This window comes from Brienomyrus brachyistius, unplaced genomic scaffold (genome assembly GCF_023856365.1).
Source record: "Brienomyrus brachyistius isolate T26 unplaced genomic scaffold, BBRACH_0.4 scaffold464, whole genome shotgun sequence".
Taxonomy (NCBI): Eukaryota; Metazoa; Chordata; class Actinopteri; order Osteoglossiformes; family Mormyridae; genus Brienomyrus; species Brienomyrus brachyistius.
The window spans coordinates 48,634-63,245 of record NW_026042739.1 but is presented as its reverse complement, the minus strand read 5'-3'; the positions used below and the strand labels follow the sequence as shown (position 1 = coordinate 63,245).

Genomic DNA, 14,612 nt, shown 5'->3' with positions numbered 1-14,612 from the left:
CGCCTATCCGCGTTTCCAACAGGTTCTCCCCACTCAGTGAAACTCCCACTGAGACGCCTGTTGAAAGTGCTCTAATAATTGGTGATTCTATTCTAAGAAACGTGAGAGTAGCGACTCCAGCGACCATTGTAAATTGTCTCCCGGGTGCCAGAGCGACCGACATCTCGGCAAATTTAAAAGTGCTGGCTAAAAGTAAACGTAAATACTCTCAGATAGTTATCCACGTCGGCACTAATGATGTCCGATTGAGGCAATCGGAGATCACAAAGGCAAATTTTAAAGAGGTGTGCAACATTGCGAAGAAGATGTGTGTGTCAGTAACGTGCTCTGTCCAGACTAAAAACTCAAGTCCAGACTAAAAACACACCTGTTTAGTTTAGCGTATAGGGACACTAGTTCTAGCCCTAGCTAACTCTTCACTCCCAGGCAGACCTGTAGTGTGAGGTGTAGAGCTGGGTGGGGATCGGTGCCATTGGCTTTGGATGAACTGGATTGTCAGTGCTGTCACTCTAGCTTTGCAATCTCTTGTGGAACTGGAGTGCTGACATTTCAGGGACTCCCCATGCCGGCATTCCCACTTGCCTCTCCCTCCTACTGATGCTGCCATAGCCATATCTGCCGGAGCTTGCAGATTGCACTTCATATTGTACTCACCTAGCTTTTAGCACTGCCAATAGCCTCCTCTACTATGCCTAATTGTACATTTTATTTCCCCTACTCCTCCTGGGGGTGATGCCTGGAGACCTCAATCTATCAAGATATCCAGCACACCCGACCACCACCAGTGACGTCCCTGCATCCAGCTCGCCGTTCTGATCTTCCATGTATGACCCGCTGCCTTACCTCTGGTTGCCTGGCAATTGGAAGAAGACTCGGCTTCGGCATTGGCTTATCTTCCTTGCTCTCCTCTCTCTATTTGACTATCCCTGCCGGCCCCTGGAGGATGGGCTTCCCCTTTGAGTCTGGTCCCTCTCAAGGTTTCTTCCTTCTAGGGAGTTTTTCCTTGCCACTGTCGCCTATGGCTTACTCACTGGGGGCTTTGGGTGAGGATACTGTAAAGCGCTTTGAGACAATGTAATGTTGTGATAATGCGCTATATAAAAATAAATTTGTTTGTTTGTTGTTGTTGATACTGGAGCCTGGTTGCGGTGGTGGGATGGCTCACGGCGGGTGCCGGAAAATTTCCTTTATTTTCAAATCCAAACCTTGACAGGTATGCTGCTGTTCCAAATCATGGGTGCATGTTACAAGTGCGGAACATATTTTAACTTAGTACTAACTTAGCATCATATTTGATCTGATTCGACTGAATATCCCAGGTTTCCATCTCTCATGCATCTGGTGTGACGTGTTTTCAGACTCTCAGGCTGGCGCAAAGAAATCTTACGGGAATTGAACGTCTCACTCCGGCCAGCTGACCAAAGTTGGTAACCTTGGTATTGTGTGTAGGAGATTCGGTATAACTATAATTTCGTTCTCCATTTACATGCCCGTAGTGTCTTTAAGTGTTATGTAGTTTTGCCTGAAACGCAAAAATAAAACAAAGCAATTAAAGCCGTAAGTGGCTCAAATTGTGCTGTAGCGATTGAAGAACTTTTGTCGGAAGTTGGATTCGAACCCACGCCTTACTTGGGAGAACAGAATACCAGAATAGAGTAGGTTAAGTCCAGCCTTGGCTTCCAAGCTGACGTTTTTCTACATATGTGCTTGTGTATCATGGACAGTAAGAGGGGGCAGGCAAGGAGAGAATTTCTCTCTTTGGGGATCAATAGAGTGTTGTTATTATAACGTCTAAAAAGTATGATGGTCTGTCGATAAATCAATAAGAAAATAAATGAAGTCGTTTTCGCGAACACGCTGGAAAAGCCAGGGGCCGGACCGACTGTAGGGGGCGTGGCCAGAGACAGCCATCTCAGGCTGTCAAGTCTCCCGTTTTGGCCGGGAAACTACCGTATTTTACTTCTCTTTCCCGCCGTCCTCCCGTATTAGTATTTTCCCGTAAATCTCCCTTATATTATATAGTTGCTGGATAGTGTAGTGGTAAGATCGCCGCCTTTCACACGGGAGACCGGGGTTCGAATCCCGGTTGTGGCCAAAAATATATTTTATATATTTTATATATTTTATATATTTATATTTATATTTATATTATATTTTATATAATATATATATCATCATCCCCACATTCCGAGATTGGGTACCAAGCCCCATATATATTAGTAGGCTGAATACAAGAGCAGCTGACCTGAGAAATAAGAAATAAGCTAAGCTGGAAACAGATCAGCTGATCTACACCACAGCAACAGTGATCCTTGAGCTGGAGCCGGACCGTCTTTGAAGACTCCGTAAATCTCCGTATAATAATATATATCTACGGGAACGAGAAAGCAGAGAACAAGAACAAGATTTGTAAATGTAAGATTTGAAGGACCCGGCATGAAAAATAGAATAGTTCTCGTCATTAGTGAACATGTGTCTCGTCATTGTGTATCATGGACAGTAAGAGGGGGATCAATAGAGTGTTGTTATTATAACGTCTAAAAAGTATGATGGTCTGTCGATAAATCAATCAGATAAATAATGAAGTCGTTTTCGCGAACACGCTGGAAAAGCCAGGGGCCGGACCGACTGTAGGGGGCGTGGCCAGAGACAGCCATCTCAGGCTGTCAAGTCTCCCGTTTTGGCCGGGAAACTACCGTATTTTACTTCTCTTTCCCGCCGTCCTCCCGTATTAGTATTTTCCCGTAAATCTCCCTTATATTATATAGTTGCTGGATAGTGTAGTGGTAAGATCGCCGCCTTTCACACGGGAGACCGGGGTTCGAATCCCGGTTGTGGCCAAAAATATATTTTATATATTTTATATATTTTATATATTTATATTTATATTTATATTATATTTTATATAATATATATATCATCATCCCCACATTCCGAGATTGGGTACCAAGCCCCATATATATTAGTAGGCTGAATACAAGAGCAGCTGACCTGAGAAATAAGAAATAAGCTAAGCTGGAAACCTGGACCCTCCGACCAAGAATGCGTGAAGTACCCTCAGAAGGTCTACTAGAAGATGTACGTAGAAGACTACTACAGATCAGCTGATCTACACCACAGCAACAGTGATCCTTGAGCTGGAGCCGGACCGTCTTTGAAGACTCCGTAAATCTCCGTATAATAATATATATCTACGGGAACGAGAAAGGAGAAAGCAGAGAACAAGAACAAGATTTGTAAATGTAAGATTTGAAGGACCCCCGGCATGAAAAATAGAATAGTTCTCGTCATTAGTGAACATGTGTCTCGTCATTGTGTATCATGGACAGTAAGAGGGGGATCAATAGAGTGTTGTTATTATAACGTCTAAAAAGTATGATGGTCTGTCGATAAATAATGAAGTCGTTTTCGCGAACACGCTGGAAAAGCCAGGGTGTAGGGGGCGTGGCCAGAGACAGCCTGCTGACCATCTCAGGCTGTCAAGTCTCCCGTTTTGGCCGGGAAACTACCGTATTTTACTTCTCTTTCCCGCCGTCCTCCCGTATTAGTATTTTCCCGTAAATCTCCCTTATATTATATAGTTGCTGGATAGTGTAGTGGTAAGATCGCCGCCTTTCACACGGGAGACCGGGGTTCGAATCCCGGTTGTGGCCAAAAATATATTTTATATATTTTATATATTTATATTTATATTTATATTATATTTTATATAATTTATATTATTTTATATTTCCTGTCTTAAAATGTAAGGGATACTGGAGCCTGGTTGCGGTGGTGGGATGGCTCACGGCGGGTGCCGGAAAATTTCCTTTATTTTCAAATCCAAACCTTGACAGGTATGCTGCTGTTCCAAATCATGGGTGCATGTTACAAGTGCGGAACATATTTTAACTTAGTACTAACTTAGCATCATATTTGATCTGATTCGACTGAATATCCCAGGTTTCCATCTCTCATGCATCTGGTGTGACGTGTTTTCAGACTCTCAGGCTGGCGCCTGAGAAACGTCTCACTCCGGCCAGCTGACCAAAGTTGGTAACCTTGGTATTGTGTGTAGGAGATTCGGTATAACTATAATTTCGTTCTCCATTTGCATGCCCGAAGTGTCTTTAAGTGTTATGTAGTTTTGCCTGAAACGCAAAAATAAAACAAAGCAATTAAAGCCGATCAGTGGCTCAAATTGTGCTGTAGCGATTGAAGAACTTTTGTCGGAAGTTGGATTCGAACTTGGGATGCCTTACTTGGGAGAACAGAATACCAGAATAGAGTAGGTTAAGTCCAGCCTTGGCTTCCAAGCTGACGTTTTTCTACATATGTGCTTGTGTATCATGGACAGTAAGAGGGGGCAGGCAAGGAGAGAATTTCTCTCTTTGGGGATCAATAGAGTGTTGTTATTATAACGTCTAAAAAGTATGATGGTCTGTCGATAAATCAATAACAATATCAATGAAGTCAATGTTTATCTAAAGGAATCAGAATTCAGGAAAAGCCAGGGGCCGGACCGAGTGTAGGGGGCGTGGCCAGAGACAGCCTGCTGACTGTTCCAAATCATGGGTGCATGTTACAAGTCCGGAACATATTTTAACTTAGTACTAACTTAGCATCATATTTGATCTGATTCGACTGAATATCCCAGGTTTCCATCTCTCATGCATCTGGTGTGACGTGTTTTCAGACTCTCAGGCTGGCGCAAAGAAATCTTACGGGAATTGAACGTCTCACTCCGGTCAGCTGACCAAAGTTGGTAACCTTGGTATTGTGTGTAGGAGATTCGGTATAACTATAATTTCGTTCTCCATTTACATGCCCGTAGTGTCTTTAACCGGCTGCACAAACTGGATCCACCTCCATTACGACACAACTTTGCCCTTATTGGCTTAAGAATTTAGTCACATACATGACGTATATCTGCTATTTCTCCCGAGAAGCAGGTAAAGCAGTGGTAACTGCTTTGTAGTTAATTTACCTGGTAAAATTAAGTTTAAATAAATGATATAAATACTGTAATAGTACTCGTGAGCTTTGTTTATTTGTTATTAGTTATTGTAATGTTGCGCTGCTTTATTTGTTTAATCGTCTAGTCTGTGGAGACATTCAAGTTAATCAAATAAGAATTGCACTGTACACTGTACATGACCATAAAAACTTTGTATCCTTGAAATAAATGTTTTTGATCTTTTCCTTGGCAGTTATCTTTTTACACAGGGCCTCTATGTACACGATAGTTTTTTTTTTCACGACTAACAGTATGGATCAGGAGTTGGTTATTGTAAAAGAAGTAATGTGCATGCAGGTGATATTTGTATAGATTTATCCACACCCTTGTAGCAGTGCTGCCATTGCAGTCAGATCTCGCAAACTAGGAGTATTAGTTGTCTTTATTTCTCTTTATTTCTTGACGCCAACCCTCTCCATTAATCCGGGCTTGGGACTGGCACCTACCTGAGCTGGCTTGCTCCCTTAAGTGGCTGGGTTAGGCTAAACTATATATATATATTTACCAAGACTACAATAAAACATCTCGAAATGTGTAGTCTAGCAAAACGCAGTTTAAAGAAGGTAGCCTACCTGGCGAAATTGCAAACAAATTAAGGGCGTTAGGCAGCCTTTAGATCCTACCCATCATGCACTGCAGTTTTTTGCTAATTCCTCAAATGGAAAACTGTCCATCCATCCATCCATCCATTTTCCAAACCGCTTATCCTACTGGATCGCGGGGGGTCTGGAGCCTATCCCGGAAGCAATGGGCACGAGACAGGGAACAACTCAGGATGGCGGGCCAGCCCATCGCAGGGCACACTCACACACTATTCACTCACGCATACACTCCTATGGGCAATTTAGCAACTCCAATTAGCCTCAGCATGTTTTTGGACTGTTGGGGAAACCAGAGTACCCGGAGGAAACCCCACGATGACATGGGTAGAACATGCAAACTCCACACACATGTGACCCAGGTGGAGACTCGAACCCGGGCCCTAGAGGTGTGAGGCAACAGTGCTAACCACTGCACCACCATGCTGCCCCCTAAATGGAAAACCATTAAATACAAAAGGAAAACAAAAGTGCTGTAAGACTGTATACTTATGTGTATGTTAGTAAAGGCTGTAGCTGACACAACGGACCCCACTAATTAGAAAGGGGTAATTGTACACATGTGGCATCCAGTATGTTCTTCTATAACAGTTTTTAAAAAAAAAAAAAAACTCACATTACACAAATTGGCACTATCAAAACGAGGATTATGGGGAAAATGGGGACTGTGATGGAGATTACATACACGTAGGCATGGTATTTAGTTTTTTTTAATCTGGTCACCTTCCAGAGTAATTGTAAACTAAAACCATCTTCACCCTATTTGATTCTTTATAAATGGACAATCAGTCGTGCAGTAAATGGGGGTATAGAGAGACACAGAGCTTGTCTAACAAGAAACCCTGGGAAGCTAACATTAATAGGGTGGGTATGGATAGCAAAACCATTGATACAGATTACAGATTTATATCTCACCTGAACCCTGGCGGGCTCCGTGCCAATAGGGGTTGGGATTAGGGTTAGTTAACTTAAGTAGTAATATTGATGTGTATATTCTCCTATTCTCCAGTCAGTGAATCGTGAAACGTAATGTTAATATGTTTCTATACCTATATGTTCTGCTTAAAAACCCATAAAGGCAAGCACAGTGTTTAGACATTCTGTTACTTAGACTAGTAAACACTAAGATCCTTCAGCTTTCAATTAACCTGACACAACAGTCTAAACAACAAATGTGTGCCATGTCATTTGTCATCTTTACATCTTGTATCCTTTATATGGTAATTGGATTTTCAAGGTGGAATTGCAGGTCGATCATTTTAAGGATCTAGATGTAAACCTCCCTGGTGTTGCTTTAATATTTTTTTTGCACAATTTGCTTCACACACTTCCTCCAGCAGAGAAGCTTACAATACTACACCCCACCAAATGACTGGATGATGCCTTTTTATTTAAGGTCTGGCTGTGAGCCTCGATTACCGATACACTATCTTCAGGCTCCTGCCGGGATCAGTCAGTATGGTGGACCTTTGGAGGAATGGGTACAAAACCATCAGGAAAGTTTGCAGGTGCTTCAAGAGTATGTGAAGGCTTAGTTGGAGGAACAAGCCACACCACGAAATCGGAAACACAATGAGTTGGTTAATGATTAGGGGTTTGATGAAGGTCAGCTGGTGTGTTTGCGGAACCATGTTCGAGGTAAAATACAGGATCATTGGGATGCCTGTTTGTATATGGTAGTTCGGTGTCCCCAAGATCAGGGTGCAGTTTACTCTGCAACTCCAATGGAGGGGGACGGGGTTGTCCGTCAAGTTCACCGAACAGAGTTGCGTCCAGTACCACAGGGGGTTGTTATGTCAGGGGAAGATGTTCTGGTAATGTCTCCTGAGTCTGGGTTGCCCACAGGGGCAACAGAAATGGAATCGGATGAGGACTCTGTGATTTTACGGGGACAGGGCTGGTGGGAGGGGTCGCAATAGAGCATCCACAAGTAGGCCTCGTATAATGGAGGAGGTTATGTCCCCCCCGAGGTGTAGAGACCAGTTAAACGTTCGGTGAGGTCCACCACTGGTCATCATACCAACCCTTATAAGTTACCACGGTCAGTGAATGATCGTTCGGTTGGGGAGGAAGACCAGTGGTTTGGGGATAGAATTCTTAGCTGTGATCGTTGGGTCATCAATTTCATTTTGGGGGATGGATTGTAGCCAGGCAATTATAGGCAGGTATAGGAACTGCAGTTCGGACTGGAGGCATAGCCGGGGCGAGATGGCTGTGCATGTTCCGATGGTAGGGCATATTGGCAAAGGAGCAGGCACGGGAAAGACAGGCAGGGTCCTGATAGATTTGGTGGAGCATCGGCGGGCATATTGAATTTGCAGTGTAGCAGCCTTTCTGTTTGCTTGTTTCAGGGGTGAACAATCTTATCCGCAAAGGGCCGGTGTGTATGCAGGTTTTCGCTGCAACTCCCTAATTAGATTTCTAATTAGAGGACTGATTAGCTGAAGAGTCCTCATACCTGGTTTTGAAGAGCTGACCTAAAGGTTACCCCAAAAACCTGTTTTTTTTTTGTTTGAATGGGGCAGTGAGTCATGGGGTAAACTACTGTTCTTTAGGGGTTTTCAAGGTGGAATTACGGGTCGATAATTTTAAGGATCAGGTTGTAAACCTCCCTGGTGTTGCTTTAATATGTTTTATCTGAGGTTGTATCGTGTATTATCAAGCCAGCCGGCTTAGTGGCCTCGGGAGCGGGGTTTAGTGGGAGCAGCTGGCTAGTTTTATTTTCTTTTTTGTTTGTGTCTTTTTCTTTGTTGTATGTATATTTTGGGTTCATTATTAGGCAGGCTGGGCCTTTTGGCACCTGTAGTCTGGGTGCTGGATTGCCCATAGGGGTCTTTTTTATTGCTGTGATTTGCTGTGTCATTCACTAGTGTGATTTGTGCTGGATGTGTTTTTAAGGTTGTGCTGTGGCGTGTACCTGAGCAAACTTTGGGCAACCTGTTCTCTTGTTGGCTTTATTGACAAAGGGTGGATTAGTCTAATTACGGCCTGCTACAAATAGCTGCATATAACGTATAAAAAAAATCACCTTATGGGTGCTCCGTAGGGTAGCAAGATCTTGAGTTTTTTTTACAGTACTCGGGTACGTTTTAAAATTTTCGACCAATCAGCAAACATTATTCTGACAGCATAGCTGGGAAACCAATGAAAAGTGAGTGCAACGTTCTAGAACTTGACTTCGGGTTGACGCTCCCTATAAAAGAGCTGGGTACTGCTTCAAGGCGTTCAGTTGGCGCTACCTCCTGATAGAGTAGCACTGTACGGCTCTTGTTCCGTAAAACAACATCAAAAGGATGAAAAAAAAAACAATATTTAAAGAAGACGAAAAAAATCAATTTTTAAAGAAGACGAAAAAAACATCGTCTAAAAAAATAAGCCAAAAAAATAATATCCGAAGAAGGAAAAACATGCAAAGTAAAAAAAAACAAACAAAAATAAAAAACAATATCCAAAGAAGAAGGAAAAAAACATCCAAAGGGAGAAAAGAAGAACTGAAGGGCCAACGAGGTAGGAGGAAATACAAATTTCGTTTCAGCACCGTTGGAGTGCCAAGCCGTGAAAAGCATTTGGCCAGAAGACAAGGTAAGTGTTGTATCTGTTATTTTAAAACAGCGCTTTTCAAAATGCTGCTTTATAATCGTTTGAGATCGTTAGCCAGTGTGACAGCTGAAGGCTTTTTGAGTTTACCAACATAAAGTTTTATTTCTGTATTAGGACATTGTCAGGAACAATGATGTGTTCATCGCTATGATGTGGTCAAAAAGCGATGCATTGAATCTTAGAAACATTTGTGATTTTTCAAACGATGCTTTTCCTTTTATTTAATCAGTAAAATTTCCATCGGTTTTATATAGTGCCCCTTGAAATATGTCTTTAGCTCATTTTCCGGGCATTTTACTAGAATGCATCCTGAGAAATACACAAGCTCTGCTGCATTTCCGTGCCTCGATGTTTAGTGCCGAGTATAATTGTTGCAGTTGCCTTTTATATATTCCATGAGACCTGTTGGTACCAAGAGAAGTGTGAGACTGTCAGGGTGAATTTATCATACAATCGCACGCATAAATACCTGAGGGTTGCCAGTCCTTTTGCGTTGTTACAGGAGGACTAGAGCTGACGAGTGTGTTTCTACACACTATCAAGGGCATTGTAGTACAGTTTTCTCAGGTGGGAGAATGCTGCCGATCTCCTATTTGACAATACAGCCCTTGATATATTAGAATATTACAGAACTAGAAGCCTTTTGCAAGGAAGAATGTGAGAAAATCCCAAGTACAAGAACTGAAAGCCTTTCAGCTGGCTATAAGAAGCGCTTGTAAGCTGTGATATCTGGCAGAGGAGGTGTTACTAAGTACTGATTACGTAGGGTGCCCAAACTTTTGCAGAGTGCCATAATAATGTTTTTATTTTGTAATTTTGTTCAATTTATGGCATAAAAAGTAACTATTCATCAATGTTTGCTGAAAATATTGTGTATTTTTCCCCCAGTTCCTAAAGAGACTGTATTAACTGATATTGTTGCTTTTGTAATTGAAAAGATGTTATTTGTCAAGGGGTGCCAAACCTTTGCATAAGACTGTACACAGTGTGTGTATGTGTTTATGTGAGTGTGTGTCTGTGTGTGTGTGTGTATATATATATATGTGTGTGTGTGTATATATTTCTGTATATGCATGTGTATATATATATTTATATATAGTTCACACACATTCAAACTTATTTGAATACACATTCAAAATTATTTTTATTATTATTATTTTCGTTTTTTTTTTTTTTTGTGTTTTAAAATTTTTTATTTTTGCAATGGAAATAAAAATAAAGCAGTCCTCCGTAGAGGAGGGGTGGTGGAGGGAATATATATATATATATACATATATATAAAATAATTGTCACACAACTGGGGTGACATGCCTTTCCTGCTCACCCAATTTTAGTGCACTTTAGTTATGCATAATGACCTTCTAGTCTCGATACACCCATATATATATATGTATATATATATATAGTTTTTTTTGTTTTTTTTTTTGCAATAGACAATAAAAATAACGCAGTTCTCCATAAAGGAGGGATGGTGGATGGAATATATATATACATATATATAAAATAATTGTCACACAACCTGGGTGACATGCCTTGCCTGCTCACCCAGTTTTAGTGCACCTTAGTTATTCATAATGACCATCTAGTCTCGATACACCCATAAATATATATGTATATATATATAGTTTTTTTTGTTTTTTTTTTTGCAATAGACAATAAAAATAACGCAGTTCTCCATAAAGGAGGGATGGTGGATGGAATATATATATACATATATATAAAATAATTGTCACACAACTTGGGTGACATGCCTTGCCTGCTCACCCAATTTTAGTGCAACTTAGTTATCCATAATGACCAACTAGTCTCGATACACCCATATATATATATATATGTACATATATATATAGTTTTTTTATTAGCAATAGAAAAGAAAAATAACGCAGTTCTCCGTAAAGGAGGGATGGTGGATGGAATATATATATATATATATACATTTACATAAAATAATTGTCACACAACCTGGGTGACATGCCTTGCCTGCTCACCCAATTTTAGTGCACCTTAGTTATCCATACTGACCATCTAGTCTCGACACACCCATATATATATATATATATATATATATATATATATTTATATGTATATATATAGAATTTTTTTTTTTTTCTTGTGTTTTTTTTTCGCAATGGATATTAAAAATAAAGCAGTCCTCCGTAAAGGAGGGGTGGTGGAGGGAATATATATATACATATATATATAAAATAATTGTCACACAACCTGGGTGACATGCCTTGCCTGCTCACCCAATTTTAGTGCAACTTAGTTATCCATAATGACCAACTAGTCTCGATACACCCATATATATATATATATATGTACATATATATAGTTTTTTTATTAGCAATAGAAAAGAAAAATAACGCAGTTCTCCGTAAAGGAGGGATGGTGGATGGAATATATATATATATATATATATATATATATATATATATATATATATATATATATATATATATATATACATTTATATAAAATAATTGTCACACAACCTGGGTGACATGCCTTGCCTGCTCACCCAATTTTAGTGCACTTTAGTTATCCATACTGACCATCTAGTCTCGACACACCCATATATATATATATATATATATATATATATATATATATATATATATATATGTATATATATATAGATATTTTTTCTTTTTCTTGTGTTTTTTTTCGCAATGGATATTAAAAATAAAGCAGTCCTCCGTAAAGGAGGGGTGGTGGAGGGAATATATATATACATATATATATAAAATAATTGTCACACAACCTGGGTGACATGCCTTGCCTGCTCACCCAATTTTAGTGCAACTTAGTTATCCATAATGACCAACTAGTCTCGATACACCCATTGTTAGGTTGAAGAAACTGTTAGTAATCATTTGTTATCATTTCTGTATAATCAGCAATGAGTGTAAATATGTATATACATTATTTTGTTTTCCTTTACCTTCATACTTTAGATTATATTAGTTTACACGTATCCTGAGCACGTGTTTAAATAGTTGTCCACCTGAGTAAAACCAGAACTTCTTCTTACTCTCACAGTCTTTTCTTTGTTCTCACTCCAAGACCCCTGCCCCCCATTGACTATAAATAAAGGTGCCAAGGGGAACCACCCTTTGTAACACATTCCTTTGTAGCCTAGCATGCAGAGAGTGTGGTTACCCTTGTGCAAGTAAAACTCTAAGTGTGTTGTCTCGTAATTAATGGTGTGTACAGAGTTGGAGTGGAAAGCCTGTCGCTTTCTCCAACATATACTGTACTGTAGTTTGGTCCTGTGTGCAGAGTTGGAGTGGAAAGCCTGACGCTTTCTCCAACATATAATTTGGTCCTTCGAGCCGGATTCGAGGACACCTGACGACATCGCCAGCACGCCGAGAGGAGCGACACTGAAGCCTGCCGGCAGCCACTCGGAGACGGGTGCAGAAAAGACCTGTGACGTGAATTCGTCATCAGGCCGGTGGTTAGAACTGCGCTCGACGTCTGGTGATGTCTGACGGACCTCGGTGGCGGAACACAGGCACACAGGACAGGTGAGACAACAAAGGTTATTCAGCGAAATAACCGGGTCAATTGACGTGGGTTAGGCTTAGCCGTAATTAAGCAGAAAAGGGGTTAGGCTTAGCCGTAATTAAGCGAAATATGAACATGCATGTATTGTGTGAATGACTGGACTAAGACTATTAAAGAGGCTTAGAGTTGCTTCTGTCAGTCCATTTCTTATTTTGCCTGGTGGGAAAGAAGTACTGGTGATTGAAGGATCAAGGACGGGTTTCATCCCTGAAAACCGATACCGCTGCACGAACAGCGTGTAGTAGAAGGCCGTATTGGTGTCCTCCCATATATCTTGTACCAGTGAATTTCCACCCAGGACCTGTGTAGTGCGGAGACGGGAAAGAAAAAAAATGGGAAAGAATCAGAGTAAGAGGATTGAACTAGAGGGAGATGAGAAGTTTATGGAAGGATATAAACCAGGTTCAGGACAAATAAGTAATCAGAGGTGGAGAAAAAAACATGGGTTTGAAGGGAAACTCCACACTCCAGATATCTTAAAATTACAAGGAAATTTAAGACTAGAAATGTTACAAACCTTGAAGAAAGGAAAATTGGAGAAAAGGAAAAAAGAATATAAGTATTCAGATAATTGGTTGGAACAAAGTAAGTTAAGAGATGTACGTAGAAAGCAGAAAAAGGATGATAGAAAGGATAAATTAACTGCAGCCGCTCTAATCACTTTAGATGATGAGACGGTGGCCAAAATAAAACATAGAGAAAATAGACCACCAACACCACCACTATTGCCTGCCCCTATGCAACCCGTAGATAGAAGGGAAATAAAACAACCATCAGCTATGGGCACAATACCAAAGAAGCCATCAGCTCTTCCTTCTTCCCCCATTATAACTAGGAGTAGAGATCCTACGTTATACCCTGTGCGCGATCTAGCTACTGCTAAGATTCGATGGCATCCGCGAAATGAAGGCATTGATATTGATAGTGAAGAGGAAGAAATAGAATTACAATGCCCCCTAGTGGAGGTGGCAAACCCTAATAGAGAGCCAGATGGAGGACCTGAAACAATGTTAGTCTATAGACCATGGACAGCTGAAGATAGAACGGCAGCATTAAAAGGAATACCTCCTGTTGATGAAGGGGTACCAGAATTTTGGACAGCAATATTGGAACTACAGAGCAGTTTCCACCTGAATGGTAGAGAAATGTTCCAGTGTTTAAGACAGCTGTTCAATCATAAATGGGGAAGAGTAGCAGGAGACTTTACTGGTCATGGACCAGACAATCAACCACTTGCACATAATTCACAAGCTCTGCAACAGAGTATGGAGCAATTACATGGAAGGATAGAGACAGTGTTTATGAGACGAGCAGATTATGGCAGAATTGCACAATGCAAGCAAAAAGATGGAGAAGAGCCAGAGGATTTTATGGATAGGATGAGAGTGGTGTTTAGAGGGAATTCAGGAATTCCTTATAATGAGGAAAATGGAGGAGTTTATCAGCAACAGTTAAAACGTGCGTTCATCACAGGGCTAAAACCTGAACTGAAGAGATACATAGATAAACATTGGGTACATCAGAATACTGGTTCAGTACAGCAAGCCCTAGAATATGCCCAACACGCCCATACAGCACAAAAACAGAAATCAGACGCAGTGTTTGCTGCTAATGATACTGTTGCAATAATACATATGAATCCTCCGGGGAGGGGAGGGTTCAGAGGAAGGTCACGAGGCCGAGGAAGGGGGAGAGGTGCTTTTAGGAGCAATCAGCGAAATTTATTACAGCAAGATAACACTTGCTGGACATGCGGAAAACTTGGGCACTTAGCTAGGCAATGTAGAACCAAGTTTATAAACAACCCAAATTCCACAGAGAATCAATGACAATTAGCCTGTGAACTATCA

The 14,612-nt window shown here is 40.8% G+C and overlaps 1 long non-coding RNA gene across 1 annotated transcript in view; it reads left to right on the top strand.

The window, feature by feature from the left end:
* Nucleotides 1-464: 464 nt before the first annotated feature.
* LOC125729075 (uncharacterized) overlaps nucleotides 465-14,612 on the top strand; it is a 58,816-nt gene continuing 44,668 nt past the window's right edge. Inside the window, exon 1 of the long non-coding RNA XR_007389575.1 lies at nucleotides 465-977. This is a non-coding gene — a long non-coding RNA (uncharacterized LOC125729075). The remainder of the gene's footprint in view (nucleotides 978-14,612) is intronic.